Source organism: Lonchura striata, chromosome Z, assembly GCF_050655825.1.
Source record: "Lonchura striata isolate lonStrDom1 chromosome Z, ASM5065582v1, whole genome shotgun sequence".
Lineage (NCBI taxonomy): Eukaryota > Metazoa > Chordata > Aves > Passeriformes > Estrildidae > Lonchura > Lonchura striata.
The window spans coordinates 20734685-20746665 of NC_140740.1; the positions used below are offsets into that span (position 1 = coordinate 20734685).

At 33.0% G+C, this 11981-nt stretch overlaps 1 protein-coding gene across 33 annotated transcripts in view; it reads left to right on the forward strand.

Moving 5' to 3' along the window:
* MEF2C (myocyte enhancer factor 2C) overlaps positions 1-11981 on the forward strand; it is a 130945-nt gene that overhangs the window by 13854 nt on the left and 105110 nt on the right. For 21 of the 33 annotated variants that reach the window (XM_085566609.1, XM_085566591.1, XM_085566603.1 and 18 more), the window contains one exon: positions 11219-11428. The exons of 11 other annotated variants lie outside the window; for them this stretch is intronic. The gene's annotated coding sequence lies outside the window, so the exon portion shown is untranslated. Of the gene's footprint in view, positions 1-19; positions 7736-11218; positions 11429-11981 lie in introns of those variants that run through there. One more of the 33 variants, XM_085566582.1, reaches the window with a different exon arrangement.

Sequence of the window (11981 nt, forward strand, 5' to 3'; positions counted from 1 at the left end):
TACATGTTAAATTCAGCGTCAGAAAAAAATATAGTGGGCATGGTACAAAAGCCCGAGGTATATTTCCTATCACGTTTGAAGAATGTTTTAGTCATTTTATGTGAACTGGAATTGAGGTTGCTTGCAGACTTTTAGTGTGTGACTGTGCAGTTGCTTAAAAGTAACTTGCTAAACAAATAAGAGTTAAATCTCTAGTAAATTATGGCAAAGTTGTCTCTATCAGTGTCTAACTGTTTAAACTTTGATGAAGTTAGTTTACATAATTTATGTGCTTGATATTATGAAGTATTGGAAGCTTATTTGATTTAGGTGCCTCTTAGTTGATTTAAAAGCTATGACCTTGTAGTGCTTGCACTCTGATTTATCAGTCTAAGGAAACAATCTAGTTTCAGAGAAATGCTCTTAAACTTCATTGTATCACAGGCTCTTCAGTCTTGAGTTTAAGTAGAGCGTGCTTGCAAGTGTTTAACTTTGTACATCTTCAATCTGAATTACTTACGTTTGAGATGAAAAAAAACCCTTTGCATTTATATGGGAGCTTGAGTAATGGTCTGCAAACCGATTTTGGAACAGTATGCTTTGGTCTTTACACAGTACTTTGAGTAATCTTTAAATTTTTTAACACAAAGGAACTAATCAGAATTACAGAACGAGTTGACGTAATTGCAGTGCAATCATTTACAGGCTAAGATAAAGTTTAATGTAAATGAGAGACTTGTAATATTATTGTTGAATTATGTAATTATAATACTTATTATTTCCCATAAAACTTAGTGTGACCTTCTGTCAGCCTAAAAAGCAAAACAAAAGCTAATAATCCCATTTCCATAATACTAATACTACTATTACTAATATTAATAACAAAAAGCAATGCAGCATGGTGCAAACAAAACTTAATGAATCATTTTGGGTATCTAAGCATTGTCTTTTATAGAAAAGTTATATTTTCTTTATTGTGTGTAATGATTATTATTACAAAATAACTACATACTTAAATAAATACTGTATTAGACAATTTAAGACTAAAGGTTTAAGAGAATTAAACAGAGAAAGGCACTTTACCAGTACTTTGCTGGTGATCAGAAAATAATAGATTTGACACAATATTTTCCTTGCACAAATCTGATAATCACCTTAATGGCACATGTCCTAGTTTCATATCTTTACTTTAAAATAACTTTAAGATGAATGATAAACAAACAATTTTAGAAGCAACTTCACATTAAGAAGACTATATTTCTTTCATTGACACTTTCCTGGCTATTGTGTTTGAACAGTAAAGATGTTTATGTGGACTATAATAACTAATCCCTAGATGCTTGGCAGAGCATGGAAATAGTACCACCTGTGAACCACTACTCCAGCACCTCTGTATTGCACACATTTCAGAACTAATTTTCAGTTCAAATGATAAATCATATGGTTTCTCTGGGGATTTGTTATTTTGTGAACTGTATTTATTACAGGATTTCAGGTACCTTACTTTAAGTCCAAAATCCACAAAACTTTCTTACTTTAATAGTTTTCTTAAAATATCCATTATATTATTCTTTCTGTATTAATGAGTACATAATTAATAACAAGCCTATGCTGAAATATCTGCCCACACTTCTGTCCTTTGGGAAGTAATAGAAAAATTTATTGAAGAACAATTTAAGATAATGGCCTTTAGTCCCAGGTATCTATGTCCCTGGCTGTACATGTACTTTTATTTGAAAAACTTGCTGTTCATATATATTTGTACTTTTATGCTCTACATAGTATGAGAAGGCAGCTCTGGGACATGAGCATGGAAAGGCTCTTTCATGCGAGGAGTTCTTACACAACTATTTCCACTGGCAATGCTGAGACTACTTGTGAGAAAACTAGGAAGTCACAGGGATAACAATTTACAGGATCAGGACCCAAAGGGACTAAACCTCTTGCCTGTCCTAAAGCTTTCATAGTACAGGGATGTAAAGAATGTCACTTTCAATGTCCTATAAAAGAATACAGGGATCAGATACTGATCTGCATCCTCTTAAGATCTTTTGACGAAGAAAAAAAGGTTATTATAGATATTGTGGGATGTAAGTCTTTTACAGTTATGCTCCTGAGTTTCTAGTTTTGGACCATAATAAGAAAATTAATTCAAATAACTCTTTACTGTGAATTTTCTTCCAATACGGGATAAAGATTTTTTTTCCTTTTTTTGAACCTTTCATCTACCTGCAACATGTATATTCAAAACCAGAGATACCTTTCTTAAATAGTTCTTTTTTTAAAAAATGCCTATAATGTTACAAAGAGAAATGAAGCTTCCTGAAGCTCCTCATAAGGGTTTGCTTAAGAAATATTTTTGTGACTCATTATTCAGTAGATAAAAGTTATTCTATAGAAACTTAGGAACTGATCAGGCGTCATGAATGGAATACTTTGCCAACTGAGTTTCTTTTAATTTTACTTTTCTCTATAATACATTGATTTATTGTTCATCAGGATAGTTTAGTTCTCTTTCAGAGACAGCTGAAGTTATTTCTACATTTCATTAAGGAAGATGTTATTAATTGTTACTAGGTTCTTGAAAGAAAAAATGCTTGGTGTTTGATAAATTAAAGTCCATTTTTATCTGATTGATTTAATTATCCAAATTTGTGTGATAATTTTTCCAAAAATCAAGTAAGGTGTATTGGTATTGGCATTCTTTTGAAAACACTGATGATGGAGATGAGTCTACACAAGCTGTTATGTAATTTCCAAGAATTTATAGTCCTTGCTTCAGCATTCTGAATAATAACCATACACTTATATTCTTTATTAATTTAAGTTTTTTAGTCTTGCTATTTAATATCAGCAGAGAGATTTTGCTATATCCTCATTTAGGTTTTGTAATTACTTAGGTACAAAATATTTTAAAAGTTATATATTTAATTCTGAAAGCTAGAAAACATCACGCTTAACAAATTATTAGAATTCTGATATTTGAAAAGGATGAAAATACAATTTTGGATCCTGCTTCAGAAGCAAAATGGATTCAGAGGAACTTTGGTCAGCAAACTGATGGTACAAGAGAAAAATTGAAAAACTGAATTTTTAAACTAGTTTTAGAAGAAATTATTTGAGTCCTCTTTAATATCATTGTCTTAGAACTGATAATCAATGATACATGTGGACAGGTGATTAAAAGCTGGTGTCTTCAGCCCTCCACTGTAATGCCACTGTCTCATTGACTGCAGTGCAGTAGACATTGTCTATTCACTGAGATCTGTCATCTTTAGGAAATCAGACCAGCTTATAGGGGTGATTCACAAAACCAACAGTGACAACAAAGTCTTATGTGCCTTACAAAAGAAGGATTAGGCAGTTCACATGTCATTTTGATTGGACAGCAATAAAAGCTGATTGCTGTGGCATAGCAAGACACACTTCAATTTTAAGTGATTATTGTATGAGACAACTAGAACTCTGTTGCTTAGTCATTGTTAAATGTAATTAAAATCAAGGAAAACTCAATTTTGACATTACTGGATTTGTATGTCTTTATAGTGAAAGTACAGCTGCTTGTAGCATTGTTACACAAATTTTATAAAAACTTATACACACCACTTAGGGGAAATACAATTAAAATGTTATAGCTTATTGTTCTCTGATTTTTTAAAAAAGACAGTTGTCTAGATATTTTCTTGTAATCACAATTTAAAGTTACTAAAAGTGCCTAGGCTCTAAAGAGTGTCTAGGACCATACTAAATTCACTGCACTTAACCATATTAAGAGTTTATAAGCAGAAGAGAGTGCCTAAAATGTGCCAGGGCTTCACAGATTTATTGAAAATTATAATATTGAACAACAACTAAAGAATCCTATTTAATTTTGTTATTTTTCAAAATATAATGTGTTGTAAAATTATTATTTGTGTTGCATGTGTGTAGTCTGATTTGAAAATAGCCAAGAAATTAAGTGCTGTCCCTATATTATTAAATATGTCATTTATCAATGAGAATAGAGTTTTTTCCTATTTGCATAATTTAGTTATAACGTATAGCCTTAACATTTAGAGCTAGGAAAGTAGGAAGCTGATAACTTCTATGATAATTTCATACAATATTTCAAAAGAACTCCTTTTTTAACCCAACTGATGCCTCCTAGTGTTTCACATAATAAAACACTAATGAGTCAACCATAAATGTAAACATTATTCTTTCATTTTCTTCATCTTATGTGGTACATAAAATTAATATTTATGGTTTTAATTTTGTATGTGTTATTTTAATCAGAGAGGAAACACATAAATTCAGATGTCTCATTTTAATGGGTACTGAAGGTGCATTTCTATTTTCTTTCACTATAGCTTTGCCTAACTGTGTTTTGAAAAGTTTAAGTTATATAGAGTACATTTTGTTTTTCTCCTTTTGTTCCTATGTACATTAAATGAATTTCTCAACAATATATTATTAGGCTTAAACAGGAATTTTAAACATTTGCGAGCATGATGCTTTGAAAAGTATGCCCTGAAAATAGGCAATAAATGCAGTTATAGAAATGTTTGAAATGTCCTAAGGGACCTCACAGCTGACTAAGATTAAAAACACTGGTCTGCAACATACTCACTCACTACAGTATTCAAATAATTGTTATCATATTTGTAGCCATTCCTGATTATTTTACTGTTATATGATCAAGAAAACTGTATGAAGACAGTTTTCAAATTCACAAAATGTGCACCTTACTCTTTTAGTTTTGTGTATGGATGATCAGTACTTCTGAAAACTAATTCATTTGCATAAAATATTGAGATGGAGTTTGAAGTGGTAAAGACAGTGTCCTTTCCTTACAAGTGCAGTCTCGTTGTATGGCTTCTCAATGCCTCTAAAATCCACATTCAGCTCTATCATACAACAGTAGAAATTTTTACCTTTTATTTTATGGAAAAGTTTAATTTTTAAAAATTAGCATGAATGTGACAAAACAAAACCTATGGGCCTCAGCTGTTTATTGGATCTATCAGGTATGCTCTTACAGCAATAAAGAAGCAGCCAAGACTCAGAATACTCTTACACAATTAATGCCACAGTTTTATGTAAAGTATGAGATCAATTTAGTGAAAACCGAATTGGAAATAAAGCCAGTTATTCTAAGACATTCAAGAAAAGTGGTGAAATTTCTTGGCACTTATTCTGTTCAAGATCTCTTAAAGTTCTATAAAGTCAGTTTGTAATTAAAAATCAAAGTTTAAGAGTTAATGTGAGTAATAAAAATTTGTGTCTTCTCAATGCCCTCATGATAATTTAAGGGGCCTACTTACAGAAAAATTCTGACTGAATGCAGAGAGTTAAATCTATATCTCCAAATCTCGGTCATGTGAATTAGTATCTGATTCTAGAGCATTTTAAAATTGCATATTTTAGGATTGTCACATATAAGCCCATATCACATAGAAGCCTATCCTTTAAACTTCTTGCGTCTTGAAAGAGTTTCAAAGTATGCAAATGACACTTGTTATTCTGCGAGGAAAGCTAACATGCTATTTAATTTTCTGATATATGACATTGCAACTTGCATTGTGAAAAGAAAGCAAATGTGGAAGAAAAATAGAGGGAAGTATAGCAAAAAAGAATCTTTGTGTCATTTCCACTGTAGGACTGATACTTCGAAATACTGCCAAACAGAACCCCACCCAGCTTTTTTCCCTTTTTTTTTTTTTTTTTTTAAACAACTAAATACATTTAGATTGGAGAGATCAAAATTACAGACTACACTTGTGTTATCTGATTTAGAAATTACTGGACAAATTGTCTGAGAATTATTTTAGTCCTGTATGGAATACACTGGCACAATGTGGATTCAGTAATCCCACCAGTGAGGTCTGATAGACATACTATTTGTAATCCCTTGAACAGGTGTTTTAGCATCACCTGCTCCAGCAGGGTAGATGTACTTATTTCTGCCTTCTGGCGCCTTCCCCAGTATTGGAAACCTGCAAAAGCTCGAGTGAAGAGAGCTCCAGAGATCTTGGCCAGTACAGCTGGTCCTGGAAGTCAGTCAGTATCTGCTTCCTTCATTTAAGCTAACCATAAGGCAGCCCACAGATTAAGGGCAGAATTGAACAGATGGCATACGGCTCCTGTGCCTTCTTTTCCCAGGTTATAGAGCTGATATGAAACTTAGATTCAAATCTAACAAGTCTTATTTTACTCTTATTTCTTCAACTGTATAACTGATTAAATGAAGTTTATCATAAAAATTATTAACCAAATACCAGTGCAGGAATTCACCTTAAATATTACCATCTCTTATTTTTCATGCTGTAATCTCAAAGTGTAAGTGAACTGGATTAGGAACAATATTATTTGTATTTGCTTTTATAGATATAGGATGCATGACACTTGTGGAAACCATGCTCAGTTAAATTTTACTATTTACTTTTAAACTGTCAATCAATAGCTGTTAGCAAAGTATGTACAGAGGGCAAGAAGGGAGGCTTGTGAAATTGTTTATAAACCACATCAGAACAAGTCCACAAATTGCAGAACACTATCCATGTGGAACATACATTTTAGTAATATAAAAAAACAAGTAACAGACTAGCATGTACTAGTTGTGTGACTTTGAGAAAAATTCTCCCCCCCACCCCCGGTGGAAAAAGTGGAAAAAAAAATCAGTATGATGTTATATTTGAAGTAAAAGTGCATTTTTTAACCATTGTTTAGATATTGTTGGATTATCAGAGAAATTATAATGTTTCAGAACATATTCACTCTGTAAGAAGTTTGATGCAGCGCTTTTCATTTAAAAATTCAATATGGACTTCTCAATGAACACTGTTTTAAATAATTTCATCAGAGTTGGGTGGAAAAACTGTCCCTAAAATAGAGGCTAGGAGGGGAGGGCATTGTAGACAAACAATAGGACACTGAGGTTCTCTGACCATTCTATAATGGTGGCCCATGTGTCCCCTTCAGCCTGGCATTTTAGCCCCAGAATTTTACTGCCAAGAACTCTCTTTGATGGGCATATCCCATGGGAATACCTAGGCAACTACTATAAAAATGTTAATAGTCTGGGGATAGTCTGTGAAACCAGCAGGAGACAGTATGTTCTCTAGACTTAGCCTCAGGACTCCTTGATGTCTGTCCATCTGTGTCCTGAATGTGTTTCTGCTTATACTGAGTGTGATAAGTGGGAGAACAGCAATAGAGGGGGAAGGCTTTTAGGGATGTTAGAAGAATGTGGATATGGTTTATTTGGTAAGAGGAGAGTGGACAATACATGTTAGTCAAACTTAAAACCTTAGTCTTGTAGAATATTTTCCTTTAAAATACTTGTTGACGTGTATATAATTAATCTTCCTGTGAATAATCTTTAATTGTTGCAGACATAGAGCAGTGGTTTTACAGATTGTTGATTGAAATATGTTGTATAGCTGTAAGGAAAGATCTTTGGAACAGCATTTGATGAGACAAATTTGATTTGATTTTGCCAACAGAATCTTGGAGAAATCATCAGTTTTCCCTTCATCTTGTTTATGTGTATAAGATGGACATACAGCAGAAGAATGACAAAAGAATCCATGTTATGACCCCTGTGCAATCTATGAAATGTGTGAATTTGCATACTTACTAATTTTCTTTGTGTCACATTTTTTTTCAGAATACTGAGCCAGAAAATGCATTCATGCAGTGGCATACAAAATTTGTAACTTTATCTGAAACGCACATAGATAAATTTTAGAAATTATAAATATGACCCAAAATGTTGGTAAGTGCCTATGCACTGGTATGGTCTTTTAAAACTAAAATAAATTTCATTCATGATCTTTCATGTCAGTATTGAAAAACTATAACCCAATCTAGTACTCTTCATTATATGATGTGTAGTTAACAATTGGAAATAATATAAATTTATGTTCAAAATGTGTATCAAGTGGAAAATAGTTTTCCAGTTTACTCTTAAAACATTATTAAATGATTGCCAAGCTACTTAATTGAAGCAAACTTCCCATAATTATAGGTGTATCCTTGGTAGGTAGAAATCTGTGTATCTTCACAGGGAAAATAACAGGATTCTGTTATCTGTTATTAACAACTAATAACAATTATAAATTAACAATTTCCATTTTATTGTTGATGCTTCCAAAAAAAAGATTATGTGTAGAACAGAAAGAGAAGAATGATCTTCTACATTTCCTGTAATATTTTTGTGGGTTTCCCAAAAATTGTTATTGACAAAACAAAATGAAAATCTATTTTCAATGCATGTTCCATTACTTAAATCTTCATTGAGAACATTGCATTTAGTTCAGTTATATTTCCAGTAGATAGTGTCACAGGCTTAGTATTGCACTGAGTGGAGACATGCAAAATTGTCATCTAGAAAGCATCCTTACTGGCTGCTATATTTTCTGGAATTTCATATTTTTAAAAATTCCATGACAGGTGATGCAGTGATGATAGGCATAATGCAAATCATTATGACAGATAAAAAGCAAGCAATAGAAAAATTACTATTTTTGCATCATGTTTTTAATGTTATTAGGATTATTTCCCTATATTTCTAATCATGTAGTATTACACATAACTGAGGGTGCAAGGATTTCTCAATGGAGGCAGGGTGTGGTTTTTATTTAACTATTTTTATTCAATACATATAACAGTAAGAAGCAATATTCCATGCAACAAAGAGAAAAAAAAAAAGACATTCTGCTGTTTTTAGGAGCAGTACTTGTCATGTATCTGGACAAATTATGATTTTCTTGAGCTGCTTTCCATTACAAGTCTCTAAAAGTCACCACTGTAAAACAGTGGCACTCTGTTATACCACCTCTTTATGCATATGATTACAAGCAAACCTTGTAATCCATCACTTGTAACCTTTAACAACCACTTTAACCTTGTAAACCATCATTTCTTTGACTACTCCAACAGGACACTTCTACTGATTTTGGATAAAAAGTAATTTTGAGACTTGTTCGCCCCTTTTGCTTTACGGTTTTCCAGATGTGATCAGAAAGAAGTTATTCCACTAATGGATCAGAAGATTGCTCTATGAATTAAATGCTGTTTTAAAAATGCAGCTCCCATGTTAGATAGATATAAATTCAAAATACAATGTGTGTATATCAAAAAGGCCTCTTTAAAATCACACGGAATCTAAAGATGTATAGTTTTGTGAGATTCTGATGATGATAATATGTGAAAGAAAGAATCATCAGCATTCTATTTTCATATGTTGGTCGACATCCTATTCTTGTATGCAGAATAGTTAAATAAATATCCACTATTATGTCTGTTCACAAAGACCTGTTCACAAATTACCATGATCTAAATCAGATATCTTAATGTAAAATGCAGGCTTTCTACTGAAAAGGTGAACATACGGCACATTCCATTTCAAAGTGTGCTCCAAATTTTGAGCAAGTTTCTTGAATGCAATAATTGTCAGCACCAAATGCAACCCATCGGTTTCAATTTCCAAGGAGACTAGGGAAGAGCATCCTTCAATGTGAATTCCAAAATCTAAAAATATTGGGAGTATTTTAAAAATGCATGCTTATCCTTAATGTACAATTCAGTAATAATCATTTCCCAAGAGATAAATGAACTTTATTTAAGGCAACAGATGCACAGTAAAAAAATTACAAGTGAAGGGCAGAAGCTGCAAAACAGTATAAGAAAAGGGACTCGGAACCCCCAAGTGTAAATTTTCAGTGGAACTGCAAAGCTTTTTTTTTTTTTTTTTTTGGTGTAAGTCTGTTATGAAATGCCTGAGTGGAATGAAATTATAAACTTTACTATGATCTTAAATTTGTGTTGGGATGTGCTCAAAAAATTAGAAAGGACTTAGGGCAATATCTAAAAGAGGTATTTAAGTTTTACTTTTCTGCATCCTGAGGTCTACTGGAATCCCCATCCCAGATTAAATCTATAATTTTTAATGAAAATTGGTTTAATTTTTATGGCAGAAATTCAAAAGTTGAGAAATTTGATTGGAAAAACTTCCTATTCTTAATATGGAGCAGTTAATGGTAAATTCTGTCTTCCATTGGTTACAGAATATTATGGGAGATAGCTTCTCTCAGTTTCCAAATGTGAAGCCATTACATTTTTGTATAAGTAATGTAATAGTTATCAAACTAAGGACTGTAGTTGAGTAATGTTTTGCTGGAATGCCATAGTTCCTTACCTATTGAGTTAGTCACTTGATCTCTTTTATCTTTCTCACTAAAAAATTCAAGCCTTTCTATGTTTCTAGTCTGTAATATAGCTTTCTGTTTAAACTTATAGCTATTTTAAACAACCAATTCCCATCTTTCCTATTGTATTGTCTGAAAAGTTTTATTTTTCTATAAAAGAAAACATTTCTCAGAGAGAAGATAGATAATAGATGTTACCTTTATAATTGCAAGTCCATTCATCTAAATACATAAAACTAGATAATAAATGCCTCTTTGACAGTCTTTCACATTTTTTAGGGACCTCATTCTTTCATATGAGTTTGCTTTTGAACAGACATATACCATACCTAATGAAGCTCTGAAATCTAGGATAGGAGTTAGAAACATGAAGAGATGTTTGCATATGAGGACAGTGAGCATGCTGTTAAGTGAGTAATGAATTGATTATGGACTGTCTGAGAAAGGAATTACAGCTCCATGGTGTGATAAAATCTCTCAGTCTACATGAGTGTTTCATAAACCTGTAACAGAAAAAGTAGTTCCAAATCTTCACACCCAGAGCTTGGGTGGTCTTTTAGGAAAGACCTTGTGGCCTAGCATGCATGACTCTTCAGCCAGTTTCTTATATACTTAATGTGCCTGTTGAATATGTAGGTATGAGTTGAAAGCTGTTTTTGTGACCACATTACTATGCTTGAATTAATGAAGCAGAGTTAATTCTAGTTAAAAAGTTGTGCTGATATTCTGTCTTGAGTAGTATTTATCTAAGAGCTTGAGGCTACTCATAAGTTATAAAAACATGCTGCTTTTGCTTTTTCTTTTACTATAATTTAGAAGTTCTGATCTCTTCTCATGAAGAGAACTTGCATCAAAATATAATAATGTGTTTATTTAAGAGTATTTAAGATGTAAGTAAATATATGATACTATGTCCTTTGCTCATGTATTCTAGCATAACTTGATGACCTGACTTGATGACCTACTAAAAACTGCATTATATACAGGATTCATGCTGTTAGTTAACATCCACCTCTTTTTCTCAGTTCTGCTCTGACTCTTTTTTCCAGACTCATTAGAAACAAAGGTACCATTTGAATAGAGCATTTCAAAAGAAGATCTTATCTTCTCTTCTGGACCACCCTGGGAAGAATGTATAAAGATGTACTACTTCTTTGATCAAGAGCATTAAAAGCAGACTTAAGCAGTTTTCTAAGTCCCTCTTGGGTGTACGTGTGTGCTTGCCATTCACACATCCTGAAATGAGATGGAATGTGAAGGTACATTTTATGCTTTTCTAGAGCTGTTTTCAGATTAGGAGAGTATACCTCAGCTTCTGTCTGCTAGATGTTAATTGTATTATGTAATGATCTGTATGGGTTTCACAAAGTCCAAGTAATTCCATTTTTCTAATGTGATTCTGAAGTACTTTCAGACTACCAGAAAATCACTGTAGATGGAATATATACAGGCTGAGATGACTGGCCTCATGAGACTTCCAGGTGCTCCAGATTATTTAAGATCCTCAGACCATTAGATGATGTATGAATCTTTACTCAGCTGGCAGCCCAATTTTATTCCTGAGGTATAAGACAAAAGTGTGTAAAACATCACAACAAAATTCAGAAGAGTTTGTATGTCCTTGTTAGTGGAACACATTTCTTTTCTGGAGAAATGGAGGAAGGGAAGGGAAGGGAAGGGAAGGGAAGGGAAGGGAAGGGAAGGGAAGGGAAGGGAAGGGAAGGGAAGGGAAGGGAAGGGAAGGGAAGGGAAGGGAAGGGAAGGGAAGGGAAGGGAAGGGAAGGGAAGGGAAGGGAAGGGAAGGGAAGGGAA